This window comes from Microplitis demolitor, chromosome 4, assembly GCF_026212275.2.
Source record: "Microplitis demolitor isolate Queensland-Clemson2020A chromosome 4, iyMicDemo2.1a, whole genome shotgun sequence".
NCBI lineage: Eukaryota > Metazoa > Arthropoda > Insecta > Hymenoptera > Braconidae > Microplitis > Microplitis demolitor.
The window spans coordinates 16162112-16178764 of record NC_068548.1 but is presented as its reverse complement, the minus strand read 5'-3'; positions in this window follow the sequence as shown (position 1 = coordinate 16178764).

Genomic DNA, 16653 nt, shown 5'->3' with positions numbered 1-16653 from the left:
GTGAATATATAGTGAATTCACAGTGAATTTTCTATGAACTTACAGTAAATTCACTGTGAATTTACTGTAAGTTTACTGGAAATTCACTGTGGAAAAAAATACAAAAAAATTATTAAAATCTACCATCATTTTTTTTTCAAATAAAAAAAAAAAACAAAAATTTTCAATGACTACCATTTTTTATTTTTTTTTTGTCATTCTATAATATCAAACTTTGAAGCTTTTCGCAATTTTTTCCATTAAGCTTATTTTTCAAAACACATCTTGGAAATTTTTAAGTGTTCAGAGAACTTTGAAATAAAAAAAAAAGAATACAAACAAAAATTAAAAATGTCCATCATGACACAAATATTTAGTTTATTTAAAAAAAGTACATAAAAAAGTTGAAGAATGTTTGAACAACTTTTTTTTTGCTATTCTAAAATCACCATAAAACTATAGGCAAATCATCATAAATTTTCAGTGGAATCATGGTGAAATCACCATTAATTTACTGTGTAATCATGGTGAAATCACCATTAATTTACTGTAGAATCATGGGGAAATCACCATTAATTTACTGCGAAATCATGGTGAAATCGTCATTAATTCACTGCAAAATCATGGTGAAAACACTATTGATTTACTGTGAAATGACCATTACTTTACTGTAAAATCATTGTGAAATCAGCATTAATTTACTGTGAAATCATGATGAAATCACCATAAATTTACTGTAAACTCGCAGTAAAATCACAGTGAAATCACTACTAAATCACAATGACAAAATGGCACAAAATCACTGTGAATTCACTATGAAATCACCGTATATACACCGTCAAATTACGGTGAAAGTGAATTCACTGTGTTTTCACTGTGATTTCACAATGATTCTAAGTCCGCGAGGGATCTGTGCTTATGGCTAAGTTTAGTGATCTGATTGAGTTGTTTGTTCAACATCCATTCATTTTGCATTGGTTTCGAGCTCAAACTACATGCCCAGATGCAATTAATAGAATCGATTGCTTAATACGAGTAGTAAATCTCAAAAGGAAATTGGAGAAGTTGCAAAATCGCATGATCAATAAATATATAAACAATAAAGCTGATAATCGAAATTGTTGGATTTGAAATGCCGAATTGTGCATCTATTGTAACGGAGCTGTGTCTTATTGATATAAACAATACCAAACATACCAATAGATTGTATCATTGTCAGTATTGGCTATTGGAATATATAAATTAAATCGCGTACTACTGAAATTTCGGATTGACAAACTAGTTTCGAGTAAACGGGGTTAAAAACGAAAATATACATATGCAACAAAATATGTATTGATGAAAACTTACATAATTCATCAAAAATTCAAGACTTATAAATTCATTAAAATTATCAAAAAGGGCGCTAACCAATATTTAGATATTTAGAAATGAAAAATTAAATATTAAGCTCAATGATTTTTCATGGAGTTCGTGATTCTATTCATGATAGATTAATGAATACATAGGTAAATACCAGTTATAATTGATATTCATCTCTAATTAATAAGTTCAAATACGAGAGGTTAAAGAGGTATATGACATTGACATATATGATATGTATATATATATATATATTTATATATATATATATATATATATTGACTTTGAAAATATAAAATATTTGTAAGGTTCACAGATTATATTTTTTACAACGAAATATAACTGACGGAATTAGATATTTAATATTATATAATGGAAAATACATGAGTTACTTAGAATAACAATCATTTTTTCCAAATTTTTTGATTCTATCTAAACTTATAAAACTATCAAATAATTGAAAGAAATAGTCGAATTATAAAGTTTGAGGTCAAAAATTCAAGCTCATTAAACAAGCTTTAAGATACTTTTTACAGAAATTGTCTATGACTTTTAGTTCAAAAGTTATGTGAACTTTAACAGTGGAAAATTGATTTTTTCGAAGAATCGTGGAAATTTCGAATAACCATAATTTCTAAACTAATTGACCGATTTAGTTCATTTTCGAGCTTGATTAAAATCATCGCTTATAGAATAAGTAGAGAAAATTTCATGAAGATCCGCTAGGAATTATAGGTATTATCTTGATGACAAAACCAGTTATAATTATAATGCGTACAGATACGTTTGAAACATCAAAAGATAAGCGGCATACATCGAAAATATAAAATAGTTGTAAAATTAACAGCTTTTTTCGTTTAAAATGAAATACAACTGATGGAATTTGATTATAATGAAAAATTTTTTTATTCTATCTAAACTTTCAAGACTATCAAATTAGAGGAAGAAATAGTCAAAACATAAAGTTTAAGGTCAAAAATTAAAGCCTACTAAGAAAGCTTTTAGATACTTTTTACAGACATTGTCTATGACTTTTAGTTTTAAAGTTATTTGAATTTCAACAGAGAAAAATTGATTTTTTCGAAAAATCGTGAAAATTTCAAACAGCCATAACTTCTGAACTAATCGACCGATTCAGCCCATCTTCGAACTTGATCAAGATTATCGCTTATAAAATAACTATGGAGAATTCCATTAAGATCCGATAAAACTTTTAGGCGCTATCGTGATGGCAAGGCTGGTTATATTACATATATACATTGGGGTGATTCATTTCCGCAAAAAAAAATTTTTTTTTAAGTGCTCAAGCAAAAGCTTAATCTTGATCGAAAAAAAAAATTCTCACTAAATGTGAGCTCTTAATTCCAATGCTAAGTACTTTTGATTTGATTTCAAAAATTTCTCATTTAAAATACACGTAAATAAAATTACTTTTGTTTTTTACTTTCTGATACTCAGCTGCGTTTCATGATATCAATGCGGTTTTGGTCGCAAATTGTAGGGCATTTGGTGTTCTTTAATAGTGCCCATAGTTACTTAGCTGTTATTCCAGCTGTTGCACTTCTGTCCGTTGCTCATTTTTCCTATGAAATTGACCTTTATTGGCTTGCAGAACGTAAACCAATGAATGCACACCAAAAATTTAAATGGGAATTTTATAGGAAATTTCATTCCCTTTAGAAAAAGTCCTATGAGTCAAGTTGCTAAAGTCCATAGTTTCCAAGTTATAATCATTTTAATAATTTGAAAAATATTATATAGAAAAAAAAATTACAATTGATATTTTACTTTTCAAATTATTAAAATGATTATAACTTGAAAACTATGGACTTTAGCAACTTGATTCATAAGACTTTTTTTTAAGGGAATAAAATTTCTTATACAATTTTTATTGGCATTTTTAGTGTACTTCTATTGGTTTAAGTTCTGCAAGCCAATAAGGCCAATTTCATAGAAAAAATGAGTTCCGCAACGGACACAAGTGAAATCGCTGGAATAACAGCTAAGTAACTATGGGCACTTTTGAAGAACACCAAATGCCCTACAATTTGCGACTAAACCCGCGAAATTGTCACGATCGGAGAGAGTGAAGGTGACGGGCGAAGATTTTTTAATAATTAATTATTTAGTAGAAAATTACCTTAAAATAATTATTCTATAATTCAACCAAGGAGCCTAGTAGGACCGTCGCAAGGCTAGTGTGAAAATGTTAATTCTTCGGTAATATTCTTGAATACTAAACAAGTCTATTTCGTACCGAGCGGAAGTACGATAGACTATCCCGATTGTTTACCTGCGTGGCTTTAGGATAGATCCGGGATATTAAAGCGAAAGGAAGGCAGATAGGTGAATATGGGCCCTCGAGAGGTCCCTGTTCTTGACGTCTGTCTCTTTCTATACCTGTTAACTTATGAATGTTAGAGTAAGAGGGATAAATAAGAGAAAGATGTTTTTCAACAGAGGAAAGAATTGTATATTCTTATATGAAATAATAATATTGTTTTACAGTGGTGTATTATAGTTTTAAAAATATATAATTAGACTTACCACTCAGCTTGAAGTGGTTTACAATTTTCACTGATCACACTTTCTCACAGTTCACCAATTTGAATTTTTGATCGCAGATTGTTTAATTATAATTTTTATTTTTTTATTACACTGGGTCACGACACTGTGGCTTCGTGATTTTATTTCAGCGGAAATAAATATGCTATTCAGACTCGGAGCTACTGAGGTGCCAAGCGGATACACTCCCCGATCTATCGAGTACGAACTCGAATATTTTATTTTGAGTTAGGATGTCGATCTAGGAGTCTGGATTCCTTAGCTGTAGACCTTCACGAGACCGATAATCCTGGTTTGGGATGAATCGAATTGACCGAGATTTCAGCGAGTTTTAAAATTTAAGTATTTGACCAAGGAGCCCGATTGCCTAGGCGGTGAACCGTCACGTGGACAATGATAAAAATTTTAAACTCTGATTCGTGGTACTAATCGGGCTTAGCCGTTTAGAACTAATCTTATACTGAACTGGTAAAATTTTTAGACTGAGAACCAGCGATTGACCCGGGATCCGACAAAGGTTAGTTCTGATTAGTGGTTGACTGCCTTCATTGAATTTTCGGCAGTTTATACACCCTAGAATTGGTTGGGAGCATTGTATGGTTCCTATTGATTTCCTGGTCTGGCTCATCGATGTGATGATCTAATAGGGCGTCAAAAACAAATGAGTAATCTACGCTGTAGGTCTAACAATGGTAAGAGTGAGTCAAGATTTGTCCCAAAAGAAAAATAGTCAAAAATATGATGCGCATATATTCCGAATTCGGAGGTCATTCTATGTGATGAACAAGTAAGTAAACATATTGAACAATCCGTGTTATTAGTAAATATTTCAGAGATTTGGAAATCAAAATATAACTGGAGATATTGAATTTGGGTTATAAGTAAGGTAAATCATTTAGCTCGTAACATTTTGTTTATCGCTGAATCGTTAGAGGTCCAGTGCTTGCGTGCACGCGTCCCTGATAACTATTGGGTACTATGCTCACACACACATACAGTCTCTTGTAACTATATTGTCATAAGAAGTACGCAGGTAGGTGTAGATGCAAGATGAGTATACTTTTAGGTATCATAGTTGGTTTGAGAAAAGATGGCAGAGAGAGAGAGAGATATATATACAGTACAGGTATATACAATATTGTCCCATCTGTCTATCTCTGCCTGTTCATGGTCATCGTGCATGCACTTACATGATACCTGAGAAAGATAAATTTAGTAGTAGTGTAGTCAAGTACTTCTTGTTTACAAAAATGAAAAAAGTATAATAGAAAATGTTAATTTGGTTGATTGAATCGCGATTTATATGTATTGATTGTTACACCTCTACCCTTAAAGTCGTCATCGTCCTCGATGATTTTAATTTATGCAAGTTGCGTAAATAGAAGCGAATGGCACTGATTCATATGAATTGCGTTCTAATCTTTACTCTTTTACATTGTATATTTATATCAATTTTAAGTTGTCCCTTTGGGTTGTCATCGTGGGTGGCTCGGTGTTTTAGTTCTTCTTGTTCATGTACATTCGTTGTTGTATTCTTGAATTCTTGTGACCTTCTTTCCTTTTGTCTGGTTGATTGGCGGGTGTCTTACTTCATATCTTAAAAATATACTTTTTTTATGTTAAAAGCATCTCTTTCTTTGTAAAATTTATAAGTTGTGTCATCACATTATTTTGGCTGTATGGTTTTTTTTCGTTACGGAATCGACCAGTTATTAATTTCTAAAATTTTATAGTCTTGTCAAGGTCTTGTCAAGGTCACCTTCGTTGAGGGGCATAGCTTTATGATCTCGTTTTCGGATCCGCTGATCACGGTGCTGTCCTTGATGACTACTCAGGAAGCCAGGTGGATCACGGAGCACACTCCTTGGAGGCTGATGAAGCAATTCCGACGCGGCACGGTGTTATCAGTGAGGGTTTATTTGAGTTATTGCTGTATATATGTGTATGTATTTATATATATATATATATATATATATATTTTCCTGAATGTTTTGACTCATAGATTTTTCTTTTTATTCAGTTATTCCTATCCTATTTTACTTCCCTTACATAGATTGTAAGATACTTCACTAAGTAGATTAAGTCATTTACAGTCATGTAGTATATATGTACACGGATACATATATACACATGCATATACACTAGGGTGTTTGACAATAAACATTCCTATTTTTTTTTAAAGTATTATGGTCTTGAAAGTTAGTCTTAGGCATTAGGAAAATCCTCCCAAAAGAGTAGCTTGAAAGCTCAATCCTGCTACGAGCTCAACCAATATTAAATTTCTCATTTCAATTACGTGTAAAAACAATTTTTTTTTGTTTTTTGTATATAAAAGTATTTAAAAAAATTTTTTTCGAAAATCAAAGTACGTAGTCTTGTAGCAAATTAAATTCTCTACAAGAAAGCCCTTAAGTGTTTTCTTCGTACAACTAACAGAAAAAAAGTTGTAAAGCTTGAAACAATAGTGAATTGAAAAACTTAACGTAAAGATAATTTCCGGATTTTATTACGTGTACATGTTTATATGGTGAATCTATATGCTATGTATAATCAGTAAGGTGTTTTAAAAAGAGTTCTGAAATCTTACTTATTTTCCGTATTAATTTCGAAAGAAAAATATTTTTTTTAAGAGTTAAATTTTTTTTTTCTTTCTATATTTTTAAATTAAAAAAAAAAGTTCTGTTTTGAAAGTAAAAGAAATTTTTCCCATGTATTCAAAAAAAAAAAAATGACAGATAACATTAGTTCAGATGAAAAAACCTAAATTTCTATTAAAAAATTGTTTAATATAATGGAAACATGAAATTATACTATTTAATATAGTTTAAAGCTTCATAACTTTTTTTCTGTTAGTTCTCCGGAGAAAACAATCAGGAGCTTTTTTGTAAAGATTTTAATTTCCTATATGACTGTGTGCTTCGATTTTCGAAAAAAAAATTTTTTAAAAACTTTTATTTTTAAAAAACAAAGAAAAAATTTTGTACATGCAATTTGAATGGGAAAATAAGTATTCGTTGAGCTCTTAGTAGAATTAAGATTTCGAGCTGCTCTCTTGGGAAGACTTTTTTTATACCTAAGACTAACTTTTAAGACCATAAGAAAAAAAATCTTTTTTTCTGAAACACCCTAATATACACATATACATTTATTAGAGTGGCGCAAAAAAACCGACTATTTTTTTTTTCGATCTCGCATAAAAATTTATTGATTTACGCTGTTTTAAGAAGCCTCTCCAAAAATCAGCTTAATAAAAAATTTTCAAGAGGTTGCTCACGAATTTAGAAAATATCAAAAATGATTGTAATTCGGATTTTTGATTTCTAAATTTTTTCTTTCTCGTGGTAGCAATAGTTTATGTTTGTAAAATCATGACTATGCTGAAAATGTGAGCACAAAATTCAAATATTAAAACGGCGCTCAAGAATTTTGAATATTAACTGATAATATGTAACTAATAGTTCAAATTAGTTGTTCTATTTTTTTATAGCTCAATTATTGTCATTTCAGTAAAATATAACTTGTGCATAGCCAAAAATATACAGAACAGTCTTAAACAATAAAATTCGGTAAGTTTTGAATAAGCGAAAAAACCTACAAATTAAATTAAAAAATAAAAAAGTACGTAAATAACTTATTATTTCCATTTCTCGGGTTATATTTTTATTCATTGTCATGCAAATTGATGGTGAAATAATCGAGAAGCTTTATTTTTAATATTCAAAGGTCACTCGAAAACGTCCAAAAGACAGCGCTCGGAAACATTCAACATTCTTGAGCGAGGTTTAAATATTTAAATTTTGGGCTCAAATTTTCAGCGTAGTTATGATTTTACAAATATAAACTATTGCTGCCACGAGAAAGAAAAAAATTTGAAATAAAAAGTTCGGATTTCGATCATTTTTGATATTTTCGAAATTCGTAAGCGACCCCTTAAAAGTTTTTTATCGAGCTGATTTTTGGAGAGGCTTATTAAAAAATCGTAAACCAACAAATTTTCATAAGAGGCTCGAAAAAAATAGTCCGTTTTTTCTGCGCCACCTTAATATATATATATATATATATATGTATATATATACGTACAATTATATCATAGCTGTTGTACTATGGTACACTGCAAAATGAGGCATCAGCAGAAAATGTTGTTTATCTTACGTTTGTACTGTCTTGTCATTCTACATTTGTACATGGCAGGATAAACTATTGTCTAAAGAATTATTAATAACAACGTAAACGAGTGATTTATTCTAAAATGACACCAATTAATAAATATCTCTATGATGAGCTTATACAATTAGTAATGTTTATACGTAATAATAAACCGGAATTAACAGTACTGTTTCCGGACAACCGTTCAAAAGTTTGGCAATATCTTTCAGAAGATTCCGTGTTGTTGTTATTAAAGCGTATTATTTTATTTACGACCGCTAGTCTAATAAGCGATACTTATGAAAGTGGTTTGATTTTTTCAAGTGCTAAAATTATGCATACTGTGTGCGGCTGTTTAAGAAATAGTAAAAGAAAGGGTGCTAAAAGGCTTTCTAAATTGATGAAAGCTTATGGTATGTAAGATTATGTATTTGAATATCCAAATTTTTAATAATTAGTTTAAGAATTTTTAAAACAATTGTGTTGAATATTTATTTTTATATTATAGATCAACATTGTAAAGAAGATGTTTTAGCTGCTCTTTCTAACGATACCAACAACACCGTAAATAATGATGATACTGATGATGCAAAAGCTGTTGAATCGCCTACGGTTCCTTCTTCTTTCACCCTAGAGGTACATAAAAACGACATTTTAACACGCATGTGTATTTTAAATTATCTTCCGCCAAATTTTTATAGCCTCAACCGTCCACTTCTTATCAACAAAGTGAAGATAACGGAAATTGGATCGAGTGTTCGAAAAAAACCATTTCAGCAATACTACCCCACGAAATAAAAGATCAGACTGGATGGTTACATATTGACAGAGGGAACCACATCTCTGTCGAATATTTTCCGGAAATACTAGAGAGCGATAATGATGATGACAATGAGGACAATGATACTCGATCTGTTTTATCATGCGATACATGTAATGCTGAAAATGAAAGGGAAAATGAGGATATCCCTCGCGGACCTGGAATCACTGTAAAGTCACAGTAAAATCACAGTAAGATTATAGTAAAAATATTGTGAGACCATGATGAAATTATGGTGAAATCACCATGATTTTGTGCTATTCGGTCACTGTAGTTTTATGGTTATCTCACAGTGATTCGATAGTGGTTTAACAGAGGATTCACAATGAATTTACAGTGAACTTACAGTAAATTCACAGTAAATTCATAGTAAATTCACAGCGAATTCACAGTGAATTCACAATGAATTCATAGTAAATTTACAGTGAACTTAGAGTAAATTCACAGTCAATATTTACGGAGAAAATAATGTAGTAAATTTTACTAAAACATATAGAAATAATTTTACTATCCCGGGTAAAAAAATTATATATAATTATATATAATTACATATAAAAAATTGCCCTATATAATTATGTAACTATCTATAATTTTTTAGAACTGTATATAATCAAATTCCTCTGCAATCAATTAAATAAATTGGGAATTTTTGTACAGTAGAGACTCAATACTTTTTATTTAACTAATTTTTTTTGAAAGTCCAAGTTTAATTTCTAAGAAAAATTATTCATGGAAACATTGATCCAAAATATTTTTGTCACTATGTAATATAGGATATACTATATTACCATCTAAGAAGTTACTTATCACTTTGTCAAATAACGGAGGAGTAACCGGCCCAGAATATTCTCGTATTTCGCGAGCACCGAACTGCTTCCGCTACTAATTATAGCACCGGTGACTTCCCTCTCCTACGTACATATGGGGCATTCCACGTAAAATCGGACACCATTTAGCTTTTGAACCTCGGGATTTTTTGTAACTTTTTTATTTTTTAGCATAGGTTGAAAGAGACATTCATGATTTTTTTCAAATTTTTTTCTCCAACCGTTTTCGAAATATCGAATTTTGAAAAATGTAGAGATTTTTTTTTTTCAGTGCCTGTAACTTCGCGAAGAGTAGTTTAAATCAAATTTTCAAACGGACAAAAAGTGTTCATTTTTAGATATCTTTTCAGTAAAGAATATCAAAAAAATTTTTTGAACCAGGCTTCTATTAAAATTTAAACTTTTAATTATAAATTGTCGATTTACAAAAAAAAACACGTATTGATCGATTTTCCTCATAATGTTATAAAAAAATGTAATATTGCTTAAGAAAACTAACCCTAGATTTTAAAGTTCTAATCCAAAAAGTAGAAACTTGTAGCTTCTATTTTCTTTTTTTTTTATTTCTTGTACGACCATTCCTCTCGAAGTTACAACCTGTTGAAAATCACCCAAAAATTGGGATTTTTTTTTTGATCCTTTAATTTTTTCCAGCAGTATATATGGTTATATACAACTATATGTAATCATATAATTGTATATAACTGTACATAATTTTATATAATCATCTATAACTTTTTCTCAGCGTTATACATAATTATATCTAATTCGATAAAATCACTATTAATTTACTGTGGAATCATGGTAAAATCACTATTAATTTACCGTGAAATCATGGTGAAATCACCATTAATTTACTGTAAACTCGCAGTGAAATCACTATTAAATCACAATCACAAAATGGCACAAAATCACTGTAAATTCACGATGAAATCACCGTAAATACACCGTAAAATTACGGTGAAAGTGAATTCACTGTGATTTCGCTGTGATTTTATAGTGATTCCAAATCCACGAGGGATCGACACTCTTGCTTAATTAATACCGGAAGAAGATGACTTATATGAAAAATTGCGGTATTGAGGGACAACCAGTCCAAGAAGAGCAAGAATATCGACTTTGTGTAATATCTGAAGCCCGTATGGATGTCATTTCTAATTCAGAATCGGAGAATAGTGAAACTCCCTCCTTAATATGTAGATTTAAATTTTAAGCAAATACCATATTTCATTAGATCAATATCTATTATTTCCGTAGATTTTGTTAACACATACCTTAACGCCGATCATGTAGAAGAATGAATTTTAACACAAGTAAGCCAAGCTGATATTTTGACTTTTATAGTTAAATGTGTATTTATAATATTTTTACAGGCGATCAACAAGGGGGTGTTTTAACAAGAAGCGCTTGTTTGAAAACCCAACTAGCTAATCAACAGGCAGCCTTACAACGTTCTGAAGAGAATAATTTTTGGAGTGTAGAACCACCGGGGCAACGTTTTATTATTGAAAAAGAACACGCTAAACATTTTAAAAAATTCGGTGCAAAAGGGATGGAGACAGTTATTCGTATCTTACAACCACCTACAAATACCAATAATATTCAATGACTTGAAGGTAGTTTGAGAGATATTATAACCCACATTACCTCGAAATGTAGAGGTCATGATTATGTGGGATTTACAATCAACAGCGATAGATTCACGTCAGGACCCTTATGGTCTCGTTTTAAGCAAGCTAATGCATATACGCCTGATGATCTATGCTTATTACTAAGTAACGTGGCACAAAGTGCCGGTACTATTACAACAGACGACCAATTAGTCATTACAGTCTCTACTTTAGAAGGTGTTGGAGACACGGGCCGGAAACTCTTAACGCACCAATTTATTTAAAAAAAATCTATAATACTTATCAACGTATTGTGACGAGCACACGAAAAATCGATAATGGTGACGAGTGCGTTAAGGCCGAGAGAGAGAGAGAGAGAGAGAGAGAGAGTATGCGAGGAGTGGGGATACCCACTAGAGCGGGGAGAATAGTTCGAAGTCCGCCGCTAGGTGGACGCCGCGCTGGCTGAGTTTCTTCGAGGTGATTAGTTGTACTAGAGTGCTTATAACCGATTTCTCAGCACCGTTTGGGCAATCCAGCTCTCGATCTGAGTATCACCGGACCATGAGGACAAATACAATACCTAAATTTTTAAAAAAATCTACCTAAAAAAGTTGCAAGTGGTCAATCACTGGGTAGAGTAAATTTTTAATGCTCCGGCAAGCCCCATAACAATCGGCCCTAACTCCGGGCGTGTTCGGCCGAACTAAGTCCTGAGTAACTTTAGTAAGATTTTTGTATAGTAAAAGCATATTTACTGTACAAAATCTTACTAAGTCCTTAGTAAATTTGCTCAGGACTTAGTTCAGCCGAACATGTCCTTTATCGTGAGGTAGAGCTAGTAGAGACTTCTCCTCTCCTACGCATGCGCGCTACACTACTTGCCCAACTTCTCCGTGGCAAGAAAACACACATCACTGAACACGTAGAGCTTATAAAAATCGTTGCTTCATAAACTTTTAATAACTTTATATTAAATATAGATATCGCAATATTTTTTTTTAGATAAGGGCCAAGTGTCTAAAAAATAAAATTTAGTAAACAGAATTGATATCTATCCAGTAGTTTTTCCGTGATGCGCGCACAACTACATACCTCTTTCATTTTATTTATATAGATAATAACGGAATCGCTTATTTGTACGCAATAAATACTCTTGACAAAGATGTAAAAGTGAAAGTACCCGTAATTCTTCTATACCCTTTCGGGACAAGCGAAGACGAGTATACTACTGTGACGCATGACGACACAGACAATTACGATAAAAGTACAACGGCCGGAGAAAATCGTGTCAATAAAGTGTTAAAACTCTTGCGTTTAAAACATTTGAATGAGGAAGAGTGTAAAGCAATAGTTTCTCTAGAAGAGAAATACGCTGACCTATTCCACATTCCGAGAGAACCACTGCGCGTTACAGACACTGCGACTCATACTATACCTACTCCCGATGACGTTCCTGTAAATACTCGACAATACAGACACCCTTCCACACGAAAAGACGAAATTGAGAAACAAATTACAAAGCTAATGTTAATGGATATAATAGAACCTTCGACCTGTCCCTATACTTTCCCTTTATGGATAGTACCTAAAAAGGCTGATTCAAGAGGCAATAAAAGATGGCGTTTAGCTATAGATTATCGCAAATTGAATGATAAAACTATTAAAGATGCATATCTACTACCGTTGATAAATGATATTCTTGACCAATTAGGTGGTGCGATTTATTTTTCAGTATTTCATTTAAAATCGGGTTTTCATCAATTAAAATTAGATCCTAAAGATAAGCACAAAACAGCATTTACAACTCCCCATGGTCATTATTAATTTAACAGAATGCCATTTAGCCTCAAAAATGCTCCAGCAACGTTCCAAAGGTTAATGGATTTAGTTTTACGCGAGTTACAAGAAGCGGATCTCTTTGTTTACTTAGAAGATATAGTCATTTACGCACGCTCCCTAGAAGAACATAACACTAAATTCGAAAGATTAGCTGAACGTTTGCGAAGTGCGAATTTAACTCTACAAGCCGATAAGTGCGAATTTTTAAAGAAAGAAGTAATTTATTTAGGCCATGTTATATCTGCTGACGGTGTCAAGCCTGATCCCGATAAAATTGAAGCGGTCAAATGTTTCAAAACACCTGAAAATACAACACAAGTGAGAGAATTTCTTGGACTTGCTGGTTAATATCGGCGATTTATCAAAGATTTCGCAAGAATCTCTAAATGCCTATCAGATCTTACAAGCAAAAACGCGAGGTTTTCATGGACGCCTGAACATCGGGTAGCTTTTGAAACCTTGCGCGATAAACTATGTATAGCTCCGATATTGCAATATCCAGATTTTTCGAAACCATTTATCTTAACGACCGATACATCGGACTATGCAGTTGGAGCAATTCTCTCACAAGGCAAAATTGGTGAAGACACAATTGTTGCAGCAGCTTCTCGTGTGCTTAATAAATACGAAAAAATTTATTCGACCACCGAAAAAACATGGTCACAGCTTTATTTGGTATGAAAACATTTAGACCGTATCTCTATGGCAGAGAGTTTACTCTTGTCACTGATCACAGACCGCTTGTGTGGGTAAATAATATGAATGACCCAACATCGCATGTAATGAGATCGAAAGAACGGCTTGAAGAGTTTGAATATACCGTGTTATATAAAATGGTGAAAATAAATACAAACGCGGACGCTTTATCACGAAACCCAATAATTGAAAACCGCGAAACGTATCCTATAAAAATAAAATGGCGACCCGGTAAGCCCGGAATCGCTAGACTAAGGAGTGCAGATCTTTCAAATGATGGTAGAGTTGTTACAAAAAAATCAAAATATCATAAAAATTCAGAGTTTAGTAGTTCACATGAAAAATTAAAATTGGAAATTAATTATAAAAATAAATTATTTACAAATTATGATAAAATGAATCAGGTTCAGAGTAAAATATAACAAATAATAAAATAATTCGCGATAAAAATAAAATTGCGACTAACTCAGTCGACAGAGTTAGAAAAATTAATTCGAAAATTTTAATTTTTGAGCAAAATACTCAGGTGGTCGATCTTAAAAATTCGGTCGAAAAACGAAAAATTCTTGAGTCGAAAACTCAAGCGGTTGGGCCTACAAACCCGGTCGTCACATACACTAGCGTTGACAATAGGACTGATCTCCCTAGCAACCAACGGTTAGGTAAAGATAATAATAACGGATATGTCGGTAAAAATAAAAATTTTAAAAAGAAAAAAACTAACGTCAGACGATATAATCCATATAAAAAATTATCAAGTACTGAATTACTAAGCGAAGATGATTTCAGTAAAAATTAAAATAATACGATAAATATAAATAATCCTCGAAAACTAAATTACCATCCAATAAATAAAAACAATCAAAATAAAAATAATGAAAATAAATTAAACTTTACTGAAAATTCAAATCATATCAATAAATCTAACGAAAAAGTAAAAATAAATAAAGTTTCTAAATCAAATTCAAAATTTTCATCAAATCCATAACCAAATGAATCGATAAATCTCCCTGATTATTCTAACGTATCATCGTCATCAGGAGACATTTACGACGCGGTAGTGCTAAGGAATAAGCTTATAAAAAATAACCCTTCAAATTTAAGTGACGAATCTGATATGACAGACTTCGGAATATCTTATATCTCCAGTAATTCTAGAAATTCCCCACAACATCGAAAATCCCGTAATGTAACCTTATCACCTGAATCTCCACGTCCACAGATGACTGATAGCTCTAAAAACACTAGCTCTCCATTAACATTATCAACAAATATACGAACGCAAACTACACCTATACATTCGTGTCCAAAAATACAGTCAGACAATAAAAATACAAAAATTACTACAAATAAATTGATTCCTACACAAATTAAAAGGATAACCAAGATAGCAAAATTTACACTTTCTCCAGCAATGCGTACACGTAGAAAAATAAATAAACAAAACAAGAAAATTGAAAAAATAATTATTTCAGAAACTTTAGACGATGAATCGAACACTGACAAAATAGAAATGACTCATTCAAAAATATATTCAGACAATTCAAATGACATAAGTACTGAATCACCTATCGAAATAATCCCTATCACTCCAAGAACTCCTGTCAAACCCAAATCCGTTAATGAAAAAGACATGGGAAGTGCAATCCCTTGGTCTTCCAGCGAAGGAGGTGACCGCCTAAAAATTATGAACGTCTCTGCGTTAATTCATAACTAACCAGAAAACAATATAAACATGTCAACTAACGACACAGTAGAAAACACATACACAGTAGAACCCATGATAGTAGAATCATCCAACGAAACGACAATTCCAAAAACTAACACAACAACCTAGAAAAAAACAACTGATAAAAACACAGAGAAGACAAAGATAAATATTACAAAAACAAACACAAGTTTAACTAGTAAAGACAAAAACACATCTGACGGTACTGACGTAGCAACAGAAAAAACGCACACTAATGAAACTACTCCACAATTATGCAGATCGAATAGAAAACGTAAAATTAAAACATGTTCATGTTGTACAGATTATGACGAACATACACAAAAACAAATTCCAAATATAATACGAAATAATACGAAAAATTCCAAATAATACGAAAAAGCCGAAAAGTAGAAATTCACAACCCAAATAGCCAGACATAATGGTTACTTTAAAAGCAATTAAATGTCAACAAAACTTAAATAATAAATGTACTAATAAGAGATTATCAACAATAAATGAAAATTCTAGCTCAGTAAATTCACAACAAACGACCCCACGTTTAGAATCACAAAGTTTTACACTAAATTCACCTATTGACCAAAATTCAAAATCGCCTGAACGAATGACTTCATTCAACGACCTGAATTTCGATCAACAGATAAATTCTGCTGACAACGAAAATTTTGACCAACTCGACCAAATAAACTCATCTGATAATGCTTTAGACTCACGACAGAATTTGACACAATTAAACTCAGACGGATGTAATAACATATTTAATCACGACGAAATCATTATATCAAATGACAACCCACCTCAAAACGAAATAGATTCCGACGATAACGTACCCATAATTTCGAATACTTCAAACGACTGTAGTAACGAAAACGTACAAGAGACAATAAATAACTTAGAAATGCAAAAGAATTGTTATTTATGTTTTATTAATGCGGACGGTACTGTACTACGTGAGATAAGAAAGGAATTATTAGTGTCAAGATATCTGAAATTAAGCCCTTAAGTTAATTATAAAACGGGTCAGGTAATTAAAATGGGAACATCAGAAAAGAAAGTACTTGCGCTAGTAACTCAAAG